The sequence below is a fragment of the Mauremys reevesii genome, linkage group 21, assembly GCF_016161935.1.
Source record: "Mauremys reevesii isolate NIE-2019 linkage group 21, ASM1616193v1, whole genome shotgun sequence".
In the NCBI taxonomy this organism is placed as follows: domain Eukaryota; kingdom Metazoa; phylum Chordata; order Testudines; family Geoemydidae; genus Mauremys; species Mauremys reevesii.
The window spans coordinates 19,773,438-19,799,011 of NC_052643.1; the positions used below are offsets into that span (position 1 = coordinate 19,773,438).

Here is a 25,574-nt window from a genome sequence, read left to right on the forward strand (position 1 = left end):
CTCCTCATACCCACACGTACCCTCCTAGCATTCTTGGAGGCCTCTCTCTTGACACTGGTGCCTGCTTCTCTGAGCTATCCCCATGTTCAGTATCCTCTGTGGGACTCTTCCCTCTCTGTTCCATGTCCCTGATTTATGTATGTACAGTATTGTTTTAGATTTCAGACTTATACAAAGGGCACCTATACAGCGCTCTGGGTCTGTGACATACATCAGAGAGAGAATGTAAAAACCAACCAAAGAAGCAGCACTCTTTCCTCCCAGCCTCCTATGCATCTTGTCATCACCAATCATTTGTCCAATGCAGCGTAAAGTCCCCATCACATTTCCATCCCCTCTTGCATTGCAACCTTTGAATGGATAGAAACTTCAGCTGGATGCATGTTCTCTCTCCCCGTCTGTGTTTAGAAAATTGTCAAGTGAAATGTGTGTGAAGTATCATTTTCAGTAAAAATTAACACATCAGCCCAACTGGTTCTGTCTTTCACTATAGATACAGGCACCTACTATTTGGAGTGTCAGGGGCACATTGGTTTTGGTACTTTGGGTCCCTTTTTTGATCTGATAAGTGTGTGAATTTTACTTCTATACTCTTTGAGGTCAGAGGGGCTGATTTCCCCAGCTCCCATTAATGTTTTAAGGATTTGGGGGATATATTGATATTTTCTGAAGATAAGCTGCCAGGAATTGGGAAAATGTTATAAAACGGTGGCCCGTATTCTTGTTCTCTTATCTGACTCTGAGCCTTATCAGGGCTTTAAAAAATATATGTGATAAAGCTCTTCCAAAGCAGTCAGAGCAATAATGCATCCTCTGTGAATGTATGCTAAGAAGCGTCTCCCGCTCCTTAAATAACAAGTAAGCAGCCACTTCACTCAGAATCAGAAGAGCGGTGTCCTTGGAAGGGGAAACTGGGGCTCCTCCATATCACACTGGATTTGAAGCATATGGGGGGGGGAAGGTTTAGGTGCAGCGATCTCCTCCTGTGGGGCTGCATGGAGAGTGGGTCAGGTCCTCCCACAGTATTACCACAGGTTAGCTCCCAACACTCCCTAAATAAAGTATTCAGAGTAGATTTGTGCATATAACTTACTTTTTTTCATTTGCTGGCAGTTCCAAAAAATCGAAAAAAGAAATTGATTGGACCTGAACTGAAAGTGAAATTTTCAGAATTTTTAGCAAAACACAAAGGAAATGAAAGGCTAGACTAACAAAACAGGAGGAGATAATGCTGCCCCACCCCACCCCCATTATACCAAATAGCTCAGTGATTAGGGCACTCAGCTGGGTTGTTGGGAGGCTTGGATTCAAATCCCCGCTCCAGATTAATCCCCAGCCTAAAGGGTACTATGGGTGCATCGCTCTCGATCTCTCCTGCAGAAGCTGTTCCACTTTGTGCAACTATATATTCATTGGGGCAGGGACTGGAACCAGGGTGTCCTAATCCCCAGGCTACTGAGTCATTCTCTTGCTGGCCCACTGACTAGTCATTAATATTATACAAAGTGGAACAGCGTGAACAGGAGAGATTGAGAGACACCCACGCCAGGAGGGGCATTGGTAGCCTCATGAGTCAGTCACATCCCATCATGAAAGGGCTGGTGGGGTTTTGCTAGCAGAGGTGTAAGGTGTTTGCAATTTAGTGGCAAGTTGGGAGTGATACCAAGAAGGTGGTTCTGGCCCTGAATCTGTACAGAAAGTGAAAAGCTGGGCTCACTGCAGCCAGCCACTGTTTTGTCAGTGTTTCTATTAGTGGGCAGTAGAGTTTAAAAAGCAAACAAGATGTTAGCATGCATACGGAATGAGAAGGAGAATAATATGGAAAATATTATAGTACCACTATATAAATTAATGGTGCAGCCTCATCTGAAATGCTGTGAGGAGTACTGATGACTCTACCTCAAAAAGCATATTGCAGAATTAGAGGGTTCAGAGAGGTACAATAAGAATGATTAGAAGTACGGAAAACCTTTTTATGAAGAGAGATTGAAAATACTGGGATTGTTTACCTTAGAAACAAAAAGAATAAGCAGAGACATGATAAATATATAAAATAACTAATGTGCTAGAGGCACTATATGGGAGCATTTGTTTTTCCTATCTCATAAAACAAGAACAAAGGGACATCCAATGAAGTTAAGAGGTGGCAAATTCAAAAATTAAAAGGAAATACTTTTTCACACAATGTATATAATTAGACTGTAGAATTCACTGCCATAGAATGTCATTTAGGCCAAGAATATAGTAAGATTCAAGCAGGGATTGGACCTATATATAGATAACAAGACTATCCAGAGCCATAATAATTAATGCTAATAACAATACTATTGGAAGGTGGTAAAACCTCATACTACAGGATTTAAATAAATCTCTAGTTATCAGGTATTAGGGGGGCAGATTTTCTCACATTTTCCAGCTGTGAAGTTTTGTGAACCTTCAATTGAGGCATCTGGTGCTGGACATTGAGAGAGACAGGACGATGGAGTAGAGGGACTTTGGATTTGATGCAGTCTGGCATTTCCTATGTTCCTGTATTAGGAATCACCACATTCAGGTGATTTAACTCCACTACAGACCTGTGGCAATGAGGAAATCAGAAGGCGTACAGAGAAGACCGATGTAGTGCAGGCAATGTGTGATGCAAAGCGGAGATGAGCAGGTCATGTAGTCCACAGGCAAGACCAAGATAGTTGGACAACCCGCATCAGTGACTGGGTCCTCAGAGACCACAAGCGACTGCTGGGAAGACCAAAAATGCGCTGGGCTAATCCCATGACAAAACTCTTTGGCCAGAAATGGAAAGAACGTACTCACAACAAAACGGAATGGTGTGGCATTGACTTGTGGTTGTGGAGGGAGGGACGAGGACAAGCTGGACAAAGGTGTGACAGACATGTGCCTAGTGGCTATGCAAGAAGGGCACAGTGTTGGCTCATATCCAGCTTCTCATCCCCTGTAACCCCCAGGGCCTTTTCTGCAGAACTGCTGCCTAGCCATTCAGTCCCTAGTCTGTAGCAGTGCGTGGGATTCTTCCGTCCTAAGTGCAGGACTCTGCATTTCTCCTTGTTGAACCTCATCACATTTCTTTAGGCCCAATCCTCTAACTTGTCTAGGTCCCTCTGTATCCCATCCCTACCCTCCAGCGTATCTACCACTCCTCCTAGTTTAGTGTCATCTACAAACTTGCTGAGAGTGCAGTCCACTCCATCCTCCAGATCATAAATGAAGATATTGAACAAAACCGGCCCCAGGACCGACCCTTGGGGCACTCCGCTTGATACCGGCTGCCAGCTAGACATGGAGCCATTGATCACTACCTGTTGAGCCCGATGATCTAGCCAGCTTTCTAGCCACCTTATAGTCCATTCATCCAGCCCATACTTCTTTAACTTGCCAGCAAGAATACTGTGGGAGACCGTATCAAAAGCTTGGTGAATCCATGCTGACTGTTCCTGATCACTTTCCTCTCCTCTAAGTGCTTCAGATTCCTTGAGGACCTGCTCCATGATTTTTCCAGGGACTGAGGTAAGGCTGACTGGCCTGTAGTTCCCCGGATCCTCCTCCTTCTCTTTTTTAAAGATGGGCACTACAGTAGCCTTTTTCCAGTCATCTAGGACCTCCCCCGATCACCATGAGTTTTCAAAGATAATGGCCAATGGCTCTACAATCACATCCGCCAACTCCTTTAGCATCCTTGGATGCAGTGATCTGGCCCCATGGACTTGTGCTCATCCAGCTTTTCTAAATAGTCCTGAACAGGGGCGGCTCTACGTTTTTGGCCGCCCCAAGCAGTCATGCGCGGGAGGCGCCCCGGAGCCGTGGGAGCAGCGGACCTCCCGCGGGCATGACTGCAGAGGGACCGCTGGTCCCGCGTGGCTCGGCTGGACCTGCCGCGGTTGCGGACGGCTCCGGTGGCTCCGCTTGAGCTGCCGCAGTCATGCCTGCGGCAGGTCCGGTCCTCCCGTGCCTCCGGTGGACCTCCCGCAGGCATGACTGCGGCAGGTCCGCCGGCCCAGCCAGCTGCCCCCCCCCGGCTGCAGGGGACGCCCCCTAGATTTTGCCGCCCTAGGCACCAGCTTGTTTTGCTGGTGCCTAGAGCCGCCCCTGGTCCTGAACCACTTCTTTCTCCACAGAGGGCTACCAAATTGTGTGCTATTTTTTCTTATGTGTCCCGATGTCCACTAGAGACTGAACTGAGTTCACTAACTTACAACCGCAGTGAACTATGCAAATCTAATTCAAGGAGTCAGCTCTAAGGAGTCTTCTGCTTCCTTGGCGTTCTGCCAATAAAAAGCTCAGCTAATCCTGAACTGGCACCAATGAATTGCTCAGAGAAACTTGAATAAGCCCCATAGAAGGTCCAGCCACACTGGCCTTTTTCCTTGCAGCTTGTCACCATCGTTCACTGTGTGGTATTGGGTTATCGTGCTGGAAACAGACAATAGGTTGGAACTACCCAGCCAGACTCTCTCTGAGGCCAGCACATTAACATGGCTTCCCTAATTTATCACAACAGGTGTGTATTTTTCTGGGCTGCAGTGGTGATTCCACCAGGTATGTTCAAAATCCCTCATGCCGGAATTCAGATCACGGGTAGCTCTAAAGGGACACTTGCAGCAGGATCAAGGGCTGGGGAGATTTCCTGTGTTAATGCCTCCGCCTGTTAGGGAAAGGTGCTGGATTGAGAGCCCCAGAAACCAAAGTCCACCAGATGTTAGGACGGGAGTAGCAGACAGCAACAGTGCCATTCTCCTGCACACCCCCACTGCCTATGCCAACATGCCTCCTGTCTGACCTGGAGGGGATCCCCCCCCCTTAAGAGTGAGAGAGTAGACCAGCGTCAAAGCACATTTCACACTGGCCACTGAAATAAAGGTCTCTTCTAATGACCTAGGAATGAAGGCTGAAACACAGAGCCTTTTCTTAAAAAATCTTGGTGCATTTCCCCCTGTGATTGGCTGGAATGTTTTACTGGTGTTTGTAGCTGATGATACCTCCTTTGAGATTATTAATACTCTTTTAGCACGTGGGCAGGTGCAGAGAGTAATGTATGATACCTACTGGCAGGGCAGGTGCAGGCTTCCTGGCATTGATTGCCTGGTACTCTCAGCCACAGCCAGGGGAATCACATCTTTCAGTTTTGATGGCCTTAGAGCATCAAACAGAAAGGTTATACGTATACTTCATGTGATAATGAATAAAAAGCCTAAATCTGGCCCATGAAATGAATGAGTTCTCTCTAAAGTGCTTCAATATTGGGATGCATCTAAATCAAATTATTCAGTGTGGGGTAAATTTCCACCACTGGGTTAGCAGCTTTTCCTAAATATTAACTGTGTACGATTCCGAACTGAATACCCTTCAGAGTTATTTAAGAGGTTCTCATGTTTCCATTTTGATTATATGTTTCTAAATTATACATTAAACTTCTCAGGGTGAGTAATGCCTCACAGCTTCCCCATGTCAGACTTAATGTTACTTACTCGACTGCAGCTTCATGTTTACATGGAGAAGGCGAACACGCTGCTTTTCTCTTCCATTTATCTTCACATTCAGTGCTAGGACAGAAACAAAAGCCTGAGACATGTAACCATTATTTGTGTTCTCTGGTGTTTCCGAGGCTTGGCACACACTAACAGTTGGCATGTTACTGCTTAAGTCGCTTTGCCACCTGTCCTATCCCTGCTCTGGCTTTTGGGTTCTGATCCAGTTTATCTGATAATTTGTCTTAGGGGAATCAGAGTTATTTCTAATATTTTGGAACTAACCAGCTCTGTATCCCAAGACTCAAAGGCCCTGGTTCTCCTCTCACCATCCCTGGTGTGAATCAGGGGTAATTCCACTGAAGTCATTTGAGTTACATGAGCATAAATATGGTGTATATGCAAAGAGAATCAGGCCCCAAACTTTCTCTTGTGTGGAAGTAACAGAAATTCTCTGCATTAGAACTAAAGAAGTGGAGCCAGAGAGAGCAGAACTGTTGTCATCACAAAGTTCTCCTCTCTTAAGAGTAGTAATTTGGGGTGAATTTCAGATGAGTTTTTCTGTCCTTCTAATGCTTTATTTCTGAAGCACAGACAGATATTTTGTGAAAGCTTGTTTCACGTTTCGATGATCTGAGCATTGCAGTCAGAGCCAGAATCTGCAGCGTGCAGTGGCCGCTTTGCACCACAAGGGTCTGCTCTGGTACTGCATGAAGATGGCACCAGTTGGGGAAGTACAATGTGGAACTTAAGCCCCCTTTACACACACTCTGTGCCGCACCCCAGAGTCTGGGCTATCATTGGCAGAATTTTTTCTACCTCTGAAAATTCAATCTAATGGCAAACTGATAGTGAAAGGCCTGTTGGGGGATTAACAAAGGACCCAGCCCCTTGAACAACTGCCATGTATTTGCCAGCTCCATAGGGGAGGCAACTGGTTTACACTAAACATTAGTGTGCTAAGCCAGAGTGCTGCAGTGAAATGTTGCCTTCTTCTTGGAGATGGTTGTCCCCATGTCCTTTTTCTGGAGCTGGAAGGAGTGGTGCAGCCATGGCACTGTCCCCTTCATTGTGTGGGGAGTATTGGGTTTGGGGCTAGGGCAGTTATGCCACTCACCTAATGATGGCAGCTGGGTCAGGCTGCAAGCTCCATGTGTGATTTCTGGAGAAGGAGATGAAAGAAATCCCTGACAGTATTTACCTAACCCAACCCTGTGTTTGGCTGTCAGCAGAAAGAGGTTTGCATGAATTTTACTCAAGGTGGTGATGGCTGAGTGGGGCTGGGGAAAGCTGTGCTTGACTGGGCTTTTCTTCTGTTCTCATTCCAGACATGCTGAGTTTGGAACTGAGTAAATGCTAGTATCTCTGGCATCTGGGAGATGGAGTGTTGGCCTAGCTCACTCCGTATGTTGCTAGCAGCATCTCTAGCAGCTGCATTTGGCTCAAGCTGTGGCAGTTTCCATGGTCATTGGCCCTTGTCCAAGACAGGATCCTATGTATTTGTACTGTTCCCATCATCATTAGCATAAACTAAACCATGCCCCACACATTGAAAAACAAAAAAGGGTAGGTACAGCCTGACCATGCAAAGCATTTATGGGGAAAGACAAGAACAAAGCCGGTGAATCCAGACAAATACTTTAAGACCCTCATCCAGTTCTCTATACAGCATGAGACTTAGGGTATGTCTACACTACGAAATTAGGTCGATTTTATAGAAGTTGATTTTTAGACATTGATTTTATACAGTTGATTGCGTATGTCCCCTCTAAGCGCATTAAGTCAGCGGCGTGCATCCTCACTACTGTGGCTAGCATCGACTTACGGAGCGGTGCACTGTGGGTAGCTATCCCACAGTTCCCGCAGTCTCCTCCGCCCATTGGAATTCTGGGTTAAGCTCCCAATGCCTGATGGGGCAAAACATTGTCGCGGGTGGTTTTGGGTAGATGTCGTCAGTCGCACCTCCCTCCGTGAAAGCAACGGCAGACAGTTGTTTCGCGCCTTTTTTCCTGGGTTACCCGTGCAGACACCATACCACGGCAAGCATGGAGCCCGCTCAGCTCACCATCATCACTGCTGTTGTGGGCAAGTCTACTGTGGGGGCTGCTGTTCTCTTAGCCCAGCAGAAGAATCTGTCCTATCTCAGGGCTTCTCCTTTTGTCCTTCCAGACCCACAAACATGATACAGTTCTGCGGTGACCTAGAATCCTACTTTCGCCGTCTCCGACTCAAAGAATACTTCCAACACACCTCTGAACAACATACTAACCCACAGAATCCTTCCTACCAACGCTATAATAAAAAGGATTCTGCATGGACTCCTCCTGAGGGTCGAAACAACAGACTGGACTTCTACATAGATTGCTTCCGTCAATGTGCACGGGCTGAAATTGTGGAAAAGCAGCATCACTTGCCCCATAACCTAAGCCGTGCTGAACACAATGCCATCAACAGCCTCAAGAACAACTCTGACATCGTAATCAAAAAGGCTGACAAAGGAGGTGCTGTCGTCATCATGAATAGGTCGGAATATGAACAAGAGGCTGCTAGGCAGCTCTCTAACTCCACATTCTACAGGCCATTACCCTCTGATCCCACTGATGATTACCAAAAGAAACTACACCATCTGTTCAAAAAACTCCCTGAGAAAGCACAGGAACAGATCTGTACAGACACATGCCTAGAACCCCGACCAGGTGTATTCTATTTGCTACCCAAGATCCATAAACCTGGAAATCCTGGATGCCCCATCATTTCAAGCATTGGCACCTTAACAGCAGGATTGTCTGGCTATGTAGACTCTCTCCTCAGGCCCTATGCTACCAGCACTCCCAGCTATCTTCGAGACACCACTGACTTCCTGAGGAAACTACAATCCATTGGTGATCTTCCAGAAAACACCATCCTGGCCACTATGGATGTGGAAGCCCTCTACACCCACATTCCACACAAAGATGGACTACAAGCCATCAGGAATAGTATCCCCGATAATATCACAGCTAAGCTGGTGGCTGAACTTTGTGACTTTGTCCTCACCCACAACTATTTCACATTTGGGGACAATATATACCTTCAAGTCAGCGGCACTGCTATGGGTACCCGCATGGCCCCACAGTATGCCAACATCTTTATGGCTGACTTAGAACAATGCTTCCTTAGCTCTCATTCCCTAACGCCCCTACTCTACTTGCGCTACATTGATGACATCTTCATCATCTGGACTCATGGAAAAGAAGCCCTCGAGGAATTCCACCGTGATTTTAACAATTTCCATCCCACCGTCAACCTCAGCCCAGACCAATCCACACAAGCAGTCCATTTCCTAGACACTACTGTGCTAATAAGCGATGGTCACATAAACACCACCCTATACTGGAAACCCACTGACCGCTATACTTACCTACATGCCTCCAGCTTCCATCCAGGACACACCACACGATCCATTGTCTACAGCCAAGCTCTAAGATACAACCGTATTTGCTCCAATCTCTCAGACAGAGATAAACACCTACAAGATCTCTATCAAGCATTCTTAAAACTACAATACCCACCTGCTGAAGTGAAAAAACAGATTCACAGAGCCAGAAGAGTACCCAGAAGCCACCTACTACAGGACAGGCCCAACAAAGAAAATAACAGAACGCCACTAGCCATCACCTACAGCCCCCAACTAAAACCTCTCCAGCGCATCATCAAAGATCTACAACCTATCCTTAAAGATGATCCCTCACTCTCACAGATCTTGGGAGACAGGCCAGTCCTCGCTTATAGACAGCCTCCCAACCTGAAGCAAATACTCACCAGCAACCGCACGCCATACAACATAAACACTAACCCAGGAACCTATCCTTGCAACAAAGCCCGATGCCAGCTCTGTCCACATATCTATTCAAGTGACACCATCATAGGACCTAATCACATCAGCCACGCCATCAGGGGCTCATTCACCTGCACATCTACCAACGTGATATATGCCATCATGTACCAGCAATGCCCCTCTGCACTGTACATTGGCCAAACCGGACAGTCTCTTCGCAAAAGAATAAATGGACACAAATCTGACATCAGGAATCATAACATCCAAAAACCAGTGGGAGAACACTTCAACCTCTCTAACCACTCAGTGACAGACTTGAAGGTGGCAATTTTGCACCAAAAAACTTCAAAAACAGACTCCAAAGAGAGACTGCTGAACTCGAATTAATAGCAAATTAGATACCATTAACTCAGGCTTAAACAGAGACTGGGAATGGTTGGGTCATTACACTAATTGAATCTATTTCCCTATGTTAAGTTCTCCTCACACCTTCTATGGGTCATCTTAATTATCACTTCAAAAGGTTTTTTTTCTCCTGCTGCTGATAGCTCATCTCAATTGATTAGACTCTTCCTGTTGGTATGCATACTTCCACCTTTTCATGTTCTCTGTATGTATAAATATCTCCTGTCTGTGTGTTCCATTCTATGCATCCGAAGAAGTGAGCTGTAGCTCACAAAAGCTCATGCTGAAATAAATTTGTTAGTCTCTAAGGTGCCACAAGTACTCCTGTTCTTTTTGCGGATACAGACTAACACGGCTGCTACTCTGAAAAAAATGCAATCATTGACGTTCTGTTATTAAGGATAGTGACTCTGGGAAATGTGTGGGCCTTTTTAGATTTTAGATGCATCATATTCCTGTCCTTTGTCGCTGGTGAAGAAGTCTTGCAGCCGTACATTTCAGTCCGGTCGGCGCTGTAACACCCCATAGCACTTCTGTAACACACATGTAACAGCTCCAGGGCTCTTGCTCTTGTCTGCGGTTTCTTGGAACGTCTTCCCTGCCCGATTCCTAGCAACCTCCAGGGCATGGTGTACAGCTCCACCACTTCCCCTGCAGCTCTGCTCTCCTGCTCCCCAGCAATGAGCTCGAGGGATCCGTTCTGGTCCTCCTGGGTGCTGCTGGCAGACATGGTACTGCTGCTCTGGGAGGACTCCTTGGAATCCTCCTCAGTGAGGTTGATCGGGGCGCCTGGACAGACATGGCCATCCTCCTCTTAGAGCACTGAATGGGAGCTAGAGACTCCAGGTCATTCTTTTCTTTAAGTTTTGTCTCATGGAGATTCAGTCCTGCCTGGAATATCATGCGAGCTGGAGGCTTCTGCCTCAGGCTGCTCTCCCAGCTGGCAGCAACGTGCGGTCGCACCTACCCCAGGAGGAGGGAGCAATATGGTCTACTTACTGGACTTTGCTGCACGGTAATTCTGTTTTGGGAGTCATTCTGATACCTGGGTGATGGGCACCGTAAGCACCTAGAGAGAGGGATAGAGAGGATTGGTTGTGGGTGTACAACAGGGCATGCTTCAGGTATATCTTATATGTGTGTTTGTGTGTATATGTAAGCAGGGTCTGAATGAACTCTCCCCTGACAGCAGGCTGGGAGGGGGAGAGACTTCAGGAGCAAACCGTATTTACATGAACACACCTACTCTGCCAAGATATCCAGCAGAGAGAGCCGTGTTGCTCAAAGTGATCAACTCTGATTGGTGTTGGGTTACAAATCACTTTAGTACTGAATGTTGTTTTTATTGTATGGGAGCAGAACTGTGCTTAACCTGTCCCACAAGAGGAGGTCACCCTCAGCTGAAAGGACCTCGTTAAGCCAGGAGCTTGAATGCCAGCCCCCTGTGAAAGGAAGGGGGTAGAGACAGATGTCCCATCTAGGAAGTGTGGACTCTCCCTAAGGGTGCCCAGTCTGGTTTAACTGGCTACTCTCCACTGTCCTAGTGTTCAAAGACAGAGCAAAACAGGCTTCATTAGGAGCCTTTTGTTAGGTTAAGTACTCAGTGAGGGCTGAAACCACTTGTGGTGGGGCAGTGCTTCTGTCCAGCCTGCTGAGAGCTAAAAATCACTGAAACTGACCTACAGAGGTAACAGCAGAGAGGCAAGTGACGGGCGGACAGTGAAAGTGGCGATCAGATGGTGATCCGTCATCAGGGCGGCCAGGAACAGTGGCTGGCAGGGCGGCCAGGCGGTGAAGAGCAGCGGCCGGTGAGGTAGCCAGCCAGAGCTAGTGCTCAGATGGTGGAGCAAGCCAGGTGTCTTCTTCCCTGAATGGGAGGTGAACTCACACAGATGCACTTCTGGACACCTGGTCCTCACTGACCAAGGACATCCACTGCGAGTGGGGTATGGTGAGGGAGCAGAGAGGGCACAGTTAAGGAACTTTTGGTTATAGAACTCAAGAACATGAGGTAGAAGACTCTGCCCCATGCACTCTGGGGTGGGTGTCCTGCCCACGGTTTTAGGTTTATGAATCCTGCTTGTGGCATTTTCCCTAATTAATGTTGGGTGACTTCCCTGCTTTCATTAAAAGTTTCTTTGGTACATTCAGACTCTGTGCTTGCAAGTGGGGAAGTATTGCCTTTCAGAGACACCCATGGGTGGCGTGTAATTTTCCCAGGTTACTGGGTGGGAGCTCGAGTTGGTTCTGTGTTGTATTGTTGAAAAGGAACCCCTAGATATTGAACCCAGCCCTGGTTGCTCATATCATCCTCATTTGTTTACCCCAGGGAAAGATCCTTGGAAAGCATTCTATTTGCTTAGGTTCATTCTTCTTTTCTGTATGACCCAGACACTTAGCTGCAGATTAATCTGGCACTCATCAGTGGATTGGCCAAGCTATTCAGTGTATATGAAAAAAGGTCCTCAAAAGGCTTTTCGTACAAAAAAATGATCACAGCAATTTAGTATCTCTGTAAGTGTTGTCTTTAGTTGACAAGAGGCTGATAGGGTGTTTGTTGTGATTTTAGGTGCTAGAGACCTCCAAATGTGTTGCCTTTTTCCCCCCTGCCACTATATCTGGAGACTGATGGTGTTTGGTTAAGTGCAGCTTTAAAATTGAAAACCAAGCAATTTACCTTCAATGGCTTTTCAGAATTTTGTGCGACAAGACACGGTTAAGAAGAAATAGATCCCTTTCCATTTTAAGTGCTACATATTAACGTTGGTTTCCTCAGTGAGATTAGTGGGTTTAGCTGTTGGAATTCAGCTCCTGCTCTCGCCTTACAAAAACGGCTTCTTTTCTCTAGGTACTCACGGTGAGCTTGTTTCTAGGGCTACATCAATTTGTTCTATAATGTTGGTGTTACACAAAGATGGGAAGGAAGAAATGCCTAACTCTAGCTTTCTGTCTTCCAGCCTCCTCGTGATGTGCTTCCTTTTTTATTTCTTGTCCTGGGTTTTAAATAATTCAGTCCCAAGAAACCTAGTGAAGTTCCCTGTGTTCCAGTATTGCTGCTGTCTACCTATGGTCTGTCTGCTTCTTTGGCCTCATTACTTTAATATACAGATGGTCTGTAGTTCTGATGCTGTTTCAAGCACCATTTGCATTATGTTGAACTTCATTTTCCTCTGATGTGTAAATGATTTGATCCATTTGGTAGGGTGCAGTGCTGCTCACTAGCCACGCTCCCACTATTTTTCTTTTGCTGTTTTCCTTTGTAGAAATTAGTAGATATATGTGTGAATCAATACTGCTGTTTCACTAAATGCAACCATTCAGACCTCAGAATCTGAGCATTTTCTTCTGAGCTGCAGCATGTTCCTACTATGTGTCACCCCAGCACCTTATGTTTACATTTCTATGACAAAACACTGTATGTTTTCAGCAAAATTAATCAGTGTAATTATGTATGATTTTCAATGTCAGGTTCAGCTCAAATGCTGATTTGGAATGGTGATTAGCCCCATCAAAGTCAATGAGAATGGAGAGCTCATCTGATTGTGCCTCAGACTGTTTTTTAAGGTTTTGAAAGATGCCATTTCTCTCCATTTATGAATTTAACTTTTGCTGTGAAACCCCCAGTATTATCATTGAATTGAGATACTATTGTGATTGTATTTAAACTAGGCTGCTGTGCATTGGTTTGTTTTAAGTCGTCGTCTCTTTGCTCTTGTTTGCGCAGGCTGCCATTATTCAGACAGGATAAAGCTGTGCAGTGTGATGTGATTTGCAGCATTTCTGCACCTTTCTGTTTGGCTAATGTTACATGAAGTGAAATCTTGAAATTAAGGTTCAGTCTATTCTCTGGTCCCTGAGCCTTCAGCTTCTACATTCTCCTAAAAAACTGTCAACCATTCTTGTTGCAATACATGTAAACACTAGAGTTTCTTGAAACAGCATCCACCGACTGAAATGCCTGCCTGCGCATTCCTCTCTCATTGCAGCCCCTGCCATAAAGTCATTGCACATTTGCAAGGATTAACCATGCTTGACAGGCTGTGGTCATAAGAGGACAGAGAGTGGAATGAGTACTGAAACTTAATATGCTCATCATCACATCAGTAGCTATCATCTGCAAGTTGCTGTATTGGAGCTTGCTTGTAAGTCACTAAACTACAAATTGGGAACAGTGCATAAAAATCCTAGACAGAAACAAAAAAACAATTCAGGAGCTGGAGCACCCGAAAATGAGATGACTCTGAAAGCTACAAATAGAAGGGAGCCTGATCGGCACAAGGTCTAACAGAGCGTGCACCAGGAAGCGCTGACTCACGAGGCTGCATTAGCAGAGCTTTGCATGGGAGTTGCTTGACAGCAAGCCAGGAAGGGAATGCACTTGTGTGTGGCCATATGGTCATCCACACAATCCATTGTGCCTGACAGATTTACAGTCGGTGAATGGATTAACTGGGTGGAAAGTGAGCAAAAGCAGGAGCTGATACAGGGTGTTCCAGTCGAAAACTGGATGCCTGGCAAACCTAATTGTCAATCTTCTAGAACTGAGTTCAGTGGAGCTACACTAATTTATACCAGCTGAGGATGCTACACAGTAAAATGGGGTTTAACCCAGATCCCCGCAGTATCTCACTAGATACATTCCCCTACTTCAGGACCTAGCCATTTATCATTACCATTTGTTTATGATTTTCCATCCACTTTTCAATCCATATAACCTTGTTCATATCCAAGTCATTTTCACCTGATTGTGTGATGCCTCGTAGCAAATACTTCCCAGTATCTCCACATAGTACAACTACTGGGTAACGTGATCTGTTTGTTTTGTGATTCTATTAAAAAAGAAAATCAGGCTTGTCTGGCACAACGTGTAAATGTGGGGCTGTGGCAGAATGAGGCCATACGTTCCGTGCCGGGGTTTGTTTATGTACAGTGCAGTGACAGTCCTTTCCAAAACAATGGTTTTGTTCAAAGGGAAAGTGAATGTGGGAGGTGGCATTCTACGGTAGAGCATTGGGGAAGCTGTTCAGTGTGTTCTCAGCTGATAGACCTGCAGTGCTGCACTGGCTAGTGACCATATGGGCAAACAGCTGGTCCCTAAAAGACCTTTTCTATACTGGGCAAAAGCATCGCCGTCGGAAACACATTCACTAAAACAACGCTGAACAGAAGTGTGAACAAGGAGTGTCGTGTTTAAAAACACATTCATTGTTTGTGCTTCTCTCTCCGCTAAAACATGTTAATATGTTTTCTTACATGAGTGTGCCCTAGGGTCAGCCATCAGTTGCTGACACATTTTTAAAAGGATTGTACTTACACACACCAAGATTGTACTTACACACACTTACACACACCAATCATTCATGTTTACCCCTGGTGCTCTAGTTAAAGCATTTTCTGACCTGATGCATTTCCCAGCATAGATAATGCCCAGCAGAACTTTCTTCTGAACAGCTCTCTTGAAATCCAAGTGTATACTAACTTATCTGCTGCTTGCCATCTAAGACAACTAACTACAGTACCAGGCTTCCTATCAGCCATGGAGCTCCCAAACAGGCAAGATCCAGAGACAAGGGCATGGACCCAAGACTGATCATTCTACTTTTACTGCCAGGAACCTTCCCCTAGAGAAAGTTCTGTTGTGGAAGCAAATTCTTTCCTCCCCTTCCCTAGACTTACCTCCAATCTGGGATCCATTTCTCACCCCAAATGCACACTTACAGCCCTGTGTCCCTGGGCGTGAGCCCTCAGCTGAGGAACAGTGGATCGGATGCACTTCCAAGCTCATTAGTACAATTAGACAGTGGGAGCACATCAGAGTGATAGACAGGCTTTCCCTCTCCCCATGTTAAATGTGCATCTTCTTTAGCACTCCTGACCCCTTGTCCTAGAAATAAAATACTAGACCAAGAGAATGACAGGTGCCTTTAAATCTTGTCTCCTGAAAGGGTTTTACAACCACTAGCCAATTAAAAGGGGAAGGGTATGTGAACTTGTCCTGGTATCAACAGAGAACAGACTTCATACTCCCTTTGGAGCCAACTGTTCTGTATTTCAGCAGAGAGGAACTTGAACTCATTGAGAACTACTTAGCCCCCTTACTTTAACAAGTTTTTTCCCTGTGAAGCTCTTCAGAGCAGGGAGCACTTTAAAGATGACAGGATTCAAGAGAGATTAATTTGTTATTGTAGTCCTTTGGAAAGTGCAGTTGCGCAGAAACGAAGCTCCTGGGTCATAACGAAGTTCAGATCAATTAAAACAATTTACTTTGTTGCTAATGATTTCAGACCATTGTAATTTATTGGTGAGTAAATGACTTCAAAAGCACATTCATTCAGTGACTGCACAGAGGGAATTTTAACAAGTTCTTGGATAAATTAAGTCTAGAATTTGGTAACAGATTTTTATTGTAAAACATTTAAAGTAGGCCTGTCACACAACTTTAAGGCTTCAGAGTTTCAGAAAACAATTACAACTTCTGATCAGTTCTTCAGAGTCCAAAGAAATGCAAAAAATAAGGGTAGTTATTGGGCTGGACTTGTAAACAGCCAACTAGTTAAAAACAACTCTTGTTCCTTGCAGAAGTTGAGTATCTGATCTCCTCACTCATTCCCTGGCAACTGGAAGCAACACAAGTTGTGTGTGACTGACACTATTACGTCATAGAGTAAATTACATTTAGGGGGTTCGATTTGTAATATTCACTAGTGCTTCCTGACGTAATGATTTTTGACATTATTAGATGGCATTGAAGTGACTTCAGGCTTTGTTGAGCCTTAATCAGGACTGACCAGAAAATTCCAGTACTGAACCTTATTCCCTGAGAAACTGTATTGAGGAAGTTTATCCTGACTTTGTTATACTTACTGAAGTTTCTTCCTAACCCACCGTTGTTGGTGCTGGCTGAGTCATTTGCATGCTGAATCATTCTACAAGGAGCCTGAATCTGACTCATTCTGTGGGTATGTCTATACTGCAATTAAATACCCAGGGCTGATCCGTGCCAGCTGACAAAGGCTCTCAGGGCTTGTACTAAGGGGCTGTCTCATTGCGGTGTAGGTGTTTGGACTTGGGCTGGAGCCTGGGTTCTAGGATCCTGCAAAGTGGGAGGATCCCAGAGAATGGGAAAGTTCCTGAATGAGAAATTTAAAAACTTTAAAATATAAATATATTAAATGCAGCAAGTTTTTGAATGCATGAAAGTGAAACTCAGTGAAGTGCAAGAGCTGCACAAGACCCTATAAGCAAAGCCCCAAGGTATCAAAAGCAAGCATCAGTCCCACCAGCTCCAACTCCTCCTCGGGCCGCCCCCTGGCTCGGCAGCAGGGTCGGCGGGCAACAACAAGCAGGATGTGTCCATCTCCTTCCCTGGCTCGGCCTCCACTGGGCTAGGGGCTTTGCCCTTTATACTTTCTGCGCCGCCTCTCAACTTTCAATGGGAGAACCGGGCCTGGACTCCACCCAGCTGAGCGGAAAGAGTGGTTCCTCCCCCTCTGGCTTGGAGGACAGCACCTTACTACAGTCTTTAATTATTTCCTTTATTAGTTCAGTTGAAGAAATAGTTTTCCTCCTGGCTAGCAATTTTCATTGCTGCATTACAGTGGACTGTGGTACTCCTACCACTTTGTGTGTATCACTTCCCTATATCGTGATTTTTTTTCCATGAGTAGCCTCATGACTTACAACTATGTTTCTGGGAAATTACAAAGGAACGTGTGGTAGGTGTAGTGCAGTAGGGCACTGGAGAATGTTGGCAACTGAGACTGCCTGTGCACGTCACAGACTGCCCTATGTGAGGTCATGGTACAAAGAGAGAGGCAAAATCACACTTTGGGTTTATTCAAAAGACAGCACTATCCCAGTCAAAAGATCAAGCCTGTCAGATAGAGTCAGATTCACCTCAATTAACCGGCTAAACCAAATGACAATGCTTCATTTCTTTTACTTGGTACCAATTTCAGTATTTACTTAAAAATTGTGGTTTGCTATCTCTAGCTACCTGCAAGAAGTGTGAGGCATCAGGCTATGTCACAGGGCAGCATAGCAATGAGGTGCTGAAGCAGTGTTGACGTGTCAGGGCTTCACATAATGGGCTTAAGGTTAAGACAGGGCTTCTCAAACTGTTTCCCAGTGTGAACTGCATCATAATAAAGAGATCAGCTCATGCACACCTCAGCTCTCATATACAGTCACATGGACTCTCTCTCCTGTTATTTGTCAGATAACATCTCTGAGGCATCTACAGCAATTGCTTACATGGAAGAGTGATATTAGGAAGGGGATATATTTTTAGACCCTGTAATGCAGACTGTAAGAGCCAGCACAATGTAAATAGCCAGCTCTCCACAGACGACCACAAGTTGCAAGTTGGGAACCACTGCGTTCAAGTGTCAAAGGTGAAGAGAAGCCTACAGTGCGTCACTGAGAGAACTGCAAAACCAAACTGGTAGCTTGTTCTGCCATGTATCTTTAACAGAGGTCTAAAATAATCGTTAATAGAGAATAGGTGGGATCAGCATTTTGAGGATTTTGGATGGAAAGCCACTATATTTCTGTAAGGAGTAACATTATTGTTCGGCATGGCGGTTAAAGAGCATTTAATGAGCAATTTTTTCCTTTGGTGTTAAATAATAATTATTGAGTGCAGGTTATTTTTGTAGCTATCTTTTGAAATAGTCCTTTTATAGAGGGATTTAGCAAAGAACATAAAGCTTAATTTTAAGAGTCAGTGCTAGTTTTCTCAGGGTCACTTATGCTATGGACAACCCTGATACAGCTTCAATTTGCCCACTTGGTAAAATTGGCTGTCACATGCCAGGGACAGCCAGATTTGTCAAGCCCCACACAGTTTTCCTTTATTAGTTCTATTGGTTTTATTGCCTTTCTGGAGCTCCAAGGGTTGATGGTTGTTTAGTAACAAGCACCTGGAAAATCATTCAAGTTGACAGTGCACTTTTAGATTCCATTTTTTCCTTGTTTCTGTATCTATAAAAAAGGATGACTAGATGACACAGTGAACTTGGTGGGGAATTTGTGATACTGAAAACAATGTCTGCCTTTCACTGTAGTCCAAATATCATACAAATGCAATAATATATTCACTTGGGATAATTGTACGTGTAATTCTGCAAACCTCAGCTATTTGAGGTGTGTTTAATACCTTCTTGTCTTGCATGTAACAGCAATATCATTTCTGTGAAATGTGGGGATTTCAGACTTGGTGATGGGCTGGGATCAGAAACACCTATCCTGCCGATACAACATCAGAATGATGGTTGGGGCTGGCAAGCCTGGCAGTGATGATGTGATAGATGCATTCCTGGGCTCCACCAAGGTCTGGATCTTGCCTTGTTCATTGTGTTATGTGCAGTTAGCACCATGACGGAGAACAAAAGAAAAACACACAGGAAAGGGGAAAGGGTCCTGCAGTGTCTCCTTCATATGCATGCCCTTTTCAGCCAAACAATAGTAGGGAACTGACTCAATGACAGCCTCACTAATCCTATTGAGGAATATAGCAAGAAGAATGAACTCTGGCAAGTGTTAACAGTATAATTAGGTAGGCCAAGAAAGAATCTGAAAAGCAACTAGCAAAAGACACACAAACTAACAAGTACCAAAAATTTAAAGTACATCAGAAGCAAGAAGCCTGTCAGACAATCAGTGGGGTCACTGGAGACTATCAGAGTGCTAAAGGAGCACTCAGGGAAGACAATGCTGTTGCAGAGAAGCTAAATTAATTCTTTGCATCAGTCTTCACTGAAGAAGATGTGAGGGAGTTTCCCACACTGTGCCATTCTTTTTAGGTGACAAATCTGAGGACCTATCCTAAATTGAGGTGTCAATAGAGGAGGTTTTGAAACAGATTGGAACAAACTGATTAATTAAACAGTAATAAATCACCAGGACCAGATGGTATTCACCCAAGAGTTCTGAAGGAACTCAAATATGAAATTGCAGAATTACCTACTATGGAATATAACCTATCTTTTAAATCAACCTCTGTACCAGTTTTCTAGAGGATAGCAATGTAATGCAGATTTTTTTTTAAAGGCTCCAGAAGCGATCCTGGAAATTTCAGGCCAGTAAAGCCTTACTTCAGTACCAGGCAAATTGGTTGAAACTATAGTGAAGAGAAGAATTATCAGGCACATCGATGAACACAGCATGTGGGGAAGAGTCAAATACAGCTTTTGTAAGGGAAATCAAGCCTCCCCAGTCTGTTTGAATTCTTTGAGGGTGTCAGCAAGTACATGGACAAAGGTGATCCAGTTAATACAGCGTACTTGGACCTTCAGAGATCCTTTGACAAGGTTTCACACCAAAAGCAAAGTAAGGAGCCTGGGATAAGAAGGAAGGTCTTCTCCTGGATAAATAACTGGTTAAAATGAGGCCAAAATTATAACGGGTTCAAAATAAGATTTAGATAAGTTCATGGAGAATAGGTCCATCAATGGCTATTAGCGAAGAGGGTTAGGCATCCAGCTCCATGCTCTGGTTGTCCCTTAAACCTCTGACTGCCAGAAGCAGGGACTGGACTACAGGGAATGGATCACTCAGTAATTACCTGTTCTGTTCATTTCCTCTGAAGCATCTGGCACCATCCACTGTTGGAAGACAGCATACTGGGCTAGATGGACCATTGGACCGAACCAGTATGGACTTGCTATGTTCGCATGTGAGTGTGTGAGAAGGTCTTGGATATAGTGGCTTTAGTTTATTATTCTGCCAACCAGCAGATTGACTTGAGAAGGAAATAAGCACCAATTGTTCGAGACAGAGATCTAGCATTAATTTATTAAGTCTTGGCTACCTTTCTGATCACTTACATACTTCCAGGTGTAAGTCAGAGGGGTAGGTTTACATGGAGGCAAGTTTTCCAGATTCATACAGTATTGAATACATTGAAGTGCAGTATGCATTGAGGATCCTTCTGACTGTAACAACAATAATCATATCTTGAAGCATGAGGAAGAAAGGATCAGAGCCAGCTATAGTAGGGGATCTTCCCTGACACTTGTAGGTGTTTCATCATTAAATAGCCTCTGCATATCCAGAGAGATACTGAGTTTGTTCACATAATACTTTCCCTATAAGCAAAGCCCCAAGGTATCAAAAGCAAGCGGCGTAAGTATTTTTGCTGCTTCTGGCATCAAAAGTGTTGCTTACTCTTTTACAGATCCCATTAGTATTCCCTGATGTGGTAGAAAGAGAGTATGTGTCATGGAAAGTATTTCCCCTTCAAGTTCACAGGGGGGCAGGAGGAATAGGATGACATGGTCTCCATCACTTTTTAATAATACGGCTTGTTTGGTAACATTTGAGAGTACAGTGTCGATTCTGCCCTCAAGATGTGAATCAAGACAAGCTGCTAACTCAGTTCTCTGATTCTGGCGTTTAAGGACACATTAGTAGTCTAGTGAGTTTTTGCTATGTAACTGCAGGAGAACATTCAGTTTTATATTCACTTTGCATTTTACACTTTTCAAGAACACTGGATATCAGAAAAGTGACAGTATTGGGCTTATCCCAGCATTATTACTTCTCACTTCCCAAGTAACCGTTTCAAATGGACGGCGGACATTAACTAAGCTGGCAATATGATCTCAGTGGGTTGAGGTGAACATAACAGCTGTGCTTGCCAGCAGCAGCATGTAAAGATTTTTGTTGTTACAGAAACCTCTGAAGCAGATAATACATGGAATTCCAGTGAGTTGAAACTTCCTGCTTTATCTGATGTTTCTGCAGTTTCCTTTCACTGTGAAGCCAGAGGAGAATATTTCTGGCTCTGGGGGAGTAGACAAACTGGCTCTTTATATGTCACTTGCACCTGTAAGACAAGAAGTCATTCACAGCCATGTTTAAGTGGTGAGAGAAGCCCAATATGTTTGTAGAGACCCTCCATTCTGTACACCCTAGATGATGTTAGTGCTATAAACCTTCGCTTTTTGCCCACTCTGGCGATATCATAGTGCAGTGATTCATGACTGCACACATACAGACACTTATGGTTGACAGCTACCTGTATATAAAGGGTATCTGGGATAGAATGCATGACCTGTCACTCCAAAAGCACAGATCTTTGTCCGGTGAGCTAAAAGAGCATCTCAGCCAGGAAAAGGAAATGATGAAACATGTAAGAATGCCTGGCCTATATTCTGGTATCTTCCTATAGGGCGTTCTGTTGTGTGTCTATATACACAAGACAGTTCTTTACAAGTAGTTAACCTTACCGGAAAAAAAAGACCAAGTGCTGAATTCTGCTCTCGGTTACACCTGTATAGCCTTTGTGTGTTGAATTGGGTTGCACAGGTACACCAAGAGCAGAATTTGTTCCTCTGAAAGGAAATGTGAAAAGTTTGTGATCCAAGCGGAACACGGGTAAATGATGATCCACCTTACAATGAGGAAGGGTCCAGCAATAGCAGGGAGGTTAGATGTTACATAAGGACAAATGTAACTGTAGCTTCAGTAATGTGACACATCTAACAATAGATACTCAGATCAATTCTTCTGCTTTTATCTTTTCTTGAGGCTCGGCATGATGAAAAGTGACCTATATCTAGGGCTGATAAATGGCCAGAAACTTGCTGTATCTACTTTCTTTTGATATTCTTAAACAATTACTGCTGGTACGTTGCAAATTCATGGTCAAGGAGCTTAAGTGCTTAGTGGAACTTCCCAGTCAAGCGTTAAGGGGACTGGGTTGACCTGCCCTTGGGTTACCTCACCAGAAAGAGTAAATACACTTTACAATGTAAGTGGAAGCAGCAGCATTTTCTATTATGATGGTACATCAAGTTTCTCTTTTTTCCTTGTGTTCTGGGGTATTATCTGGTGTCTGCTACAGATCACCAGATCACACAGTGTATCTGAAATGTATAGGGAAAAAAAGCTGTGTAATCATCGAGGACTTCAATTTCAGTGACATATGCTGGGGATCTTATGCTGCCTGTAATAAAACATCCTTGGAATTTCTAAAGAGTATAGATGACTATTTCCTAACTCAACAAGTGTTGCATCCAACAAATGGAATCCTATATTAGACCTTGTCTTGAAAGATAAAGAGGAACTGATCACAGAACTAAAAATTAATGGTAGCTTAGGTACAAGTGATCATGATTTGATTACATTTATAAGGTGGAAACAGACTAAAGTCCAGACCAGTAATATACATATTTGGTGCTTTAAAAGGGCCAATTTCACAAAGCTGAAAACATGAGCCAAATCAGGTGATAAGAAGAATTTAATCATAAAAATGTGAATGATAATTGGGAATTGTTTAAGAATACTTTACTAGAAGCCCCAAAAAACAAAATCCTACAATCGAGGAAGGAGTCCGTATTGGTTAAAAACCCAACCTGGTTTAGAGGGGAAGTAAAGGCAGCTCTCTATATATTATATATACATGCACAACAAATTGAAAAAATACGATGATGATAGTAATTAATATAAATCAGAAGCTTGGAATTGTAGAAAATTGATAAGGGAAGCAAAGTGACACAAGGAGAAATTTGTGGCCAACAGAGTTAAGAACAATAAGAAGGCGTTTTTAAAGTATGTTAGAAACCATAAGAATTGTAACAATGGTGTGTTCATCCATAGAATGGTAGAATTATCAATAATAATGCAGAAAAAACAGAAGTGTTCAAAAAACAATTCTGTTCTGTATTTGGGGGGGAAAGGGTGATGAGTCATATGATAACACTCTTTCCATTTCTTAGCATCTCAGGAAGATGTTAAACAACAGTTACTAAAGTTAGACATTTTAAAATCAGCAGGCCTGAATACCTTGCATCCAATAATTTTAAAATAGCTGGTAGAGGAGCTCGCTGGACCATTAATGTTGATTTTTACTAAGTCTTGGAACACTGGGGAAGTTCCAGAAGATTGGAATAAAGCTAATGTGTTAATACATAAAAAGGGTAAAAGGGATGACCAGGTAATTATAGACCCGTCACTCTGATATCAGTCTGGGGCAAGATAATGGAACATCTGATACAGGACTGAATTAATTAAGAATTAAAGGGAGGTAATATAATTATTGCCAATCAACGTGGGTTTATGGAAGATAGGGTCTATCAAAGTAAGTGGGTATTCTTTTTTTTATTGAGGCTACAAGTTTGATTGCTAAAGGAAATAGTGCTAATGTAATATACTTAGACTTCTGTAAGGCATTTGATTTGGTACCACACAACATTGTACAATGATGTATTTACAGACTTGAAACATGTTTAAGTTGCAGAAGAAAAACTAGTTTTTCCTTGTAGAATGTGCCAGAAGACTTTTGTCACCATTTGTCTCCCATGTTCTGTGCACCGAAGAAAAGTGTGAAAGAACAGTATGTTTGGAAGGGCACAAAAAGGCACTGAGACCCTGACAATTAGGGGAGCAGCCAGTCTCTGGCCGCCTTGTTTGAGATAGAAAGCCTTCAGCATGCCAGCTGGCTGCAACCTCCATACCATCAATGCCTGGAGCACTCCTTAGCACTTCCTCAGTTATGTACATTGATTTGGTTGTGGTATGTTTTTAAGGGAACCCTGTTCTTGGTTCTCAGTGCAATAGAAGGTGACTGAATGTGCAGCCAGTGCAATGTAAGGAAGAGTCTTTTGGCTCCTTGAATTTCTGTTGTTCTAACCTAGTGGTTAAAAGGAGGGGTGTTTGCATGTTTTCTTTAAACAGGAGAGGTCAATTAGTTGGTCAGTGAATATTGATAGATCTAATTGTTTCTGGGCTTGCTAAGAAACAACAGTTGTTTGCTAAGAAATAGCTGGGATAGCTGTTTATTCCTTGGAGTGACCTATTTCTTAGATGTTACTTTTGATTCAGAGTATGCTGAAGCCTAAAGGAACCCTTTGATCTATAGTCAGTTTCCTCAGTGTTCACTGACTTCAGAAATTCTTCTGTTAAAATTTAAACATTACCATGCTAAGCTCTTGGTGTGCTGGTTGTGGTTAGCTGTTCGGCTGCCTGTGTTCTCCCTGTGTGCTGCCCCAGCTCTGCACAGACAGCTGGCACAGCAGATCTCGAGCAAATCGCCCAATGACCACAAGATCCATTAAGGTACGAAGGCGCCAGACTAGGTTTATTGTCAACAAAGCACGGTAGTAGCATCTGGCAGACTCTACGAGGATGCTAAGACATATGCCCGTGATAAGGGACACGGTTCAGTGAATGGCGGGACTTTCCATTCCCGCCTCGGTCAGACAAAGATACTCCCTCTGAGATACATCTTTATACCCTGATACAAACAAGTTACGTACTGCCTCTGACATAGTTAGTTACTGCCCCCCTGACATGGCTAGTTATTACCCATCACCTTGTACGTGTTGGTTCAATCAAAACATCTCTATTATGTACTGTCATCCTGACCTTATCTTTTAGGAGGGGGGTCAGTGTGTTCCTTTTATCCTTGGGGAATGTTTTTGTACCATTCTTGATATTGGGATGTTCTGGTACCACTGGATAGTGGGATGCGTTTGCGTGAGCACTCTGTGCCTAGCACTTCTTAGGAATGTGTATTTCTGCAATATCAGCCCTGTTCTTGCCAGAGTCTGTGAGCAGGTCCTGCCTCATACCAGGCCTCTGATACAAGGGCTTATGTCTCAGGCTCTCTTCCCACCACACTGGTTACTGCTCCAGTTCTGGGCTGTGTCATAGGTTAGCTGTGCATGTTGTTCCTTTAAGTAGCTGATCAGTCAAAGAAAAAATGACGTGTGTTGTTTAATGGTTGAGTCTGCAGCCGGTACTGTAGTAAGGCATGGAACTAGGACTTGTCCCTTTAAGCTTTGTAGCGTATACCCCTGGGATGTCACCTGGTGTGCTGGGATGCCACTGAGGCAGACTGTTCTGCCAGCCTTAGCCCCCTTTTA

At 44.0% G+C, this 25,574-nt stretch overlaps 1 protein-coding gene across 3 annotated transcripts in view; it reads left to right on the forward strand.

The window, feature by feature from the left end:
- CAMTA1 (calmodulin binding transcription activator 1) overlaps positions 1-25,574 on the forward strand; it is an 833,035-nt gene that overhangs the window by 633,850 nt on the left and 173,611 nt on the right. The window lies entirely within an intron of this gene.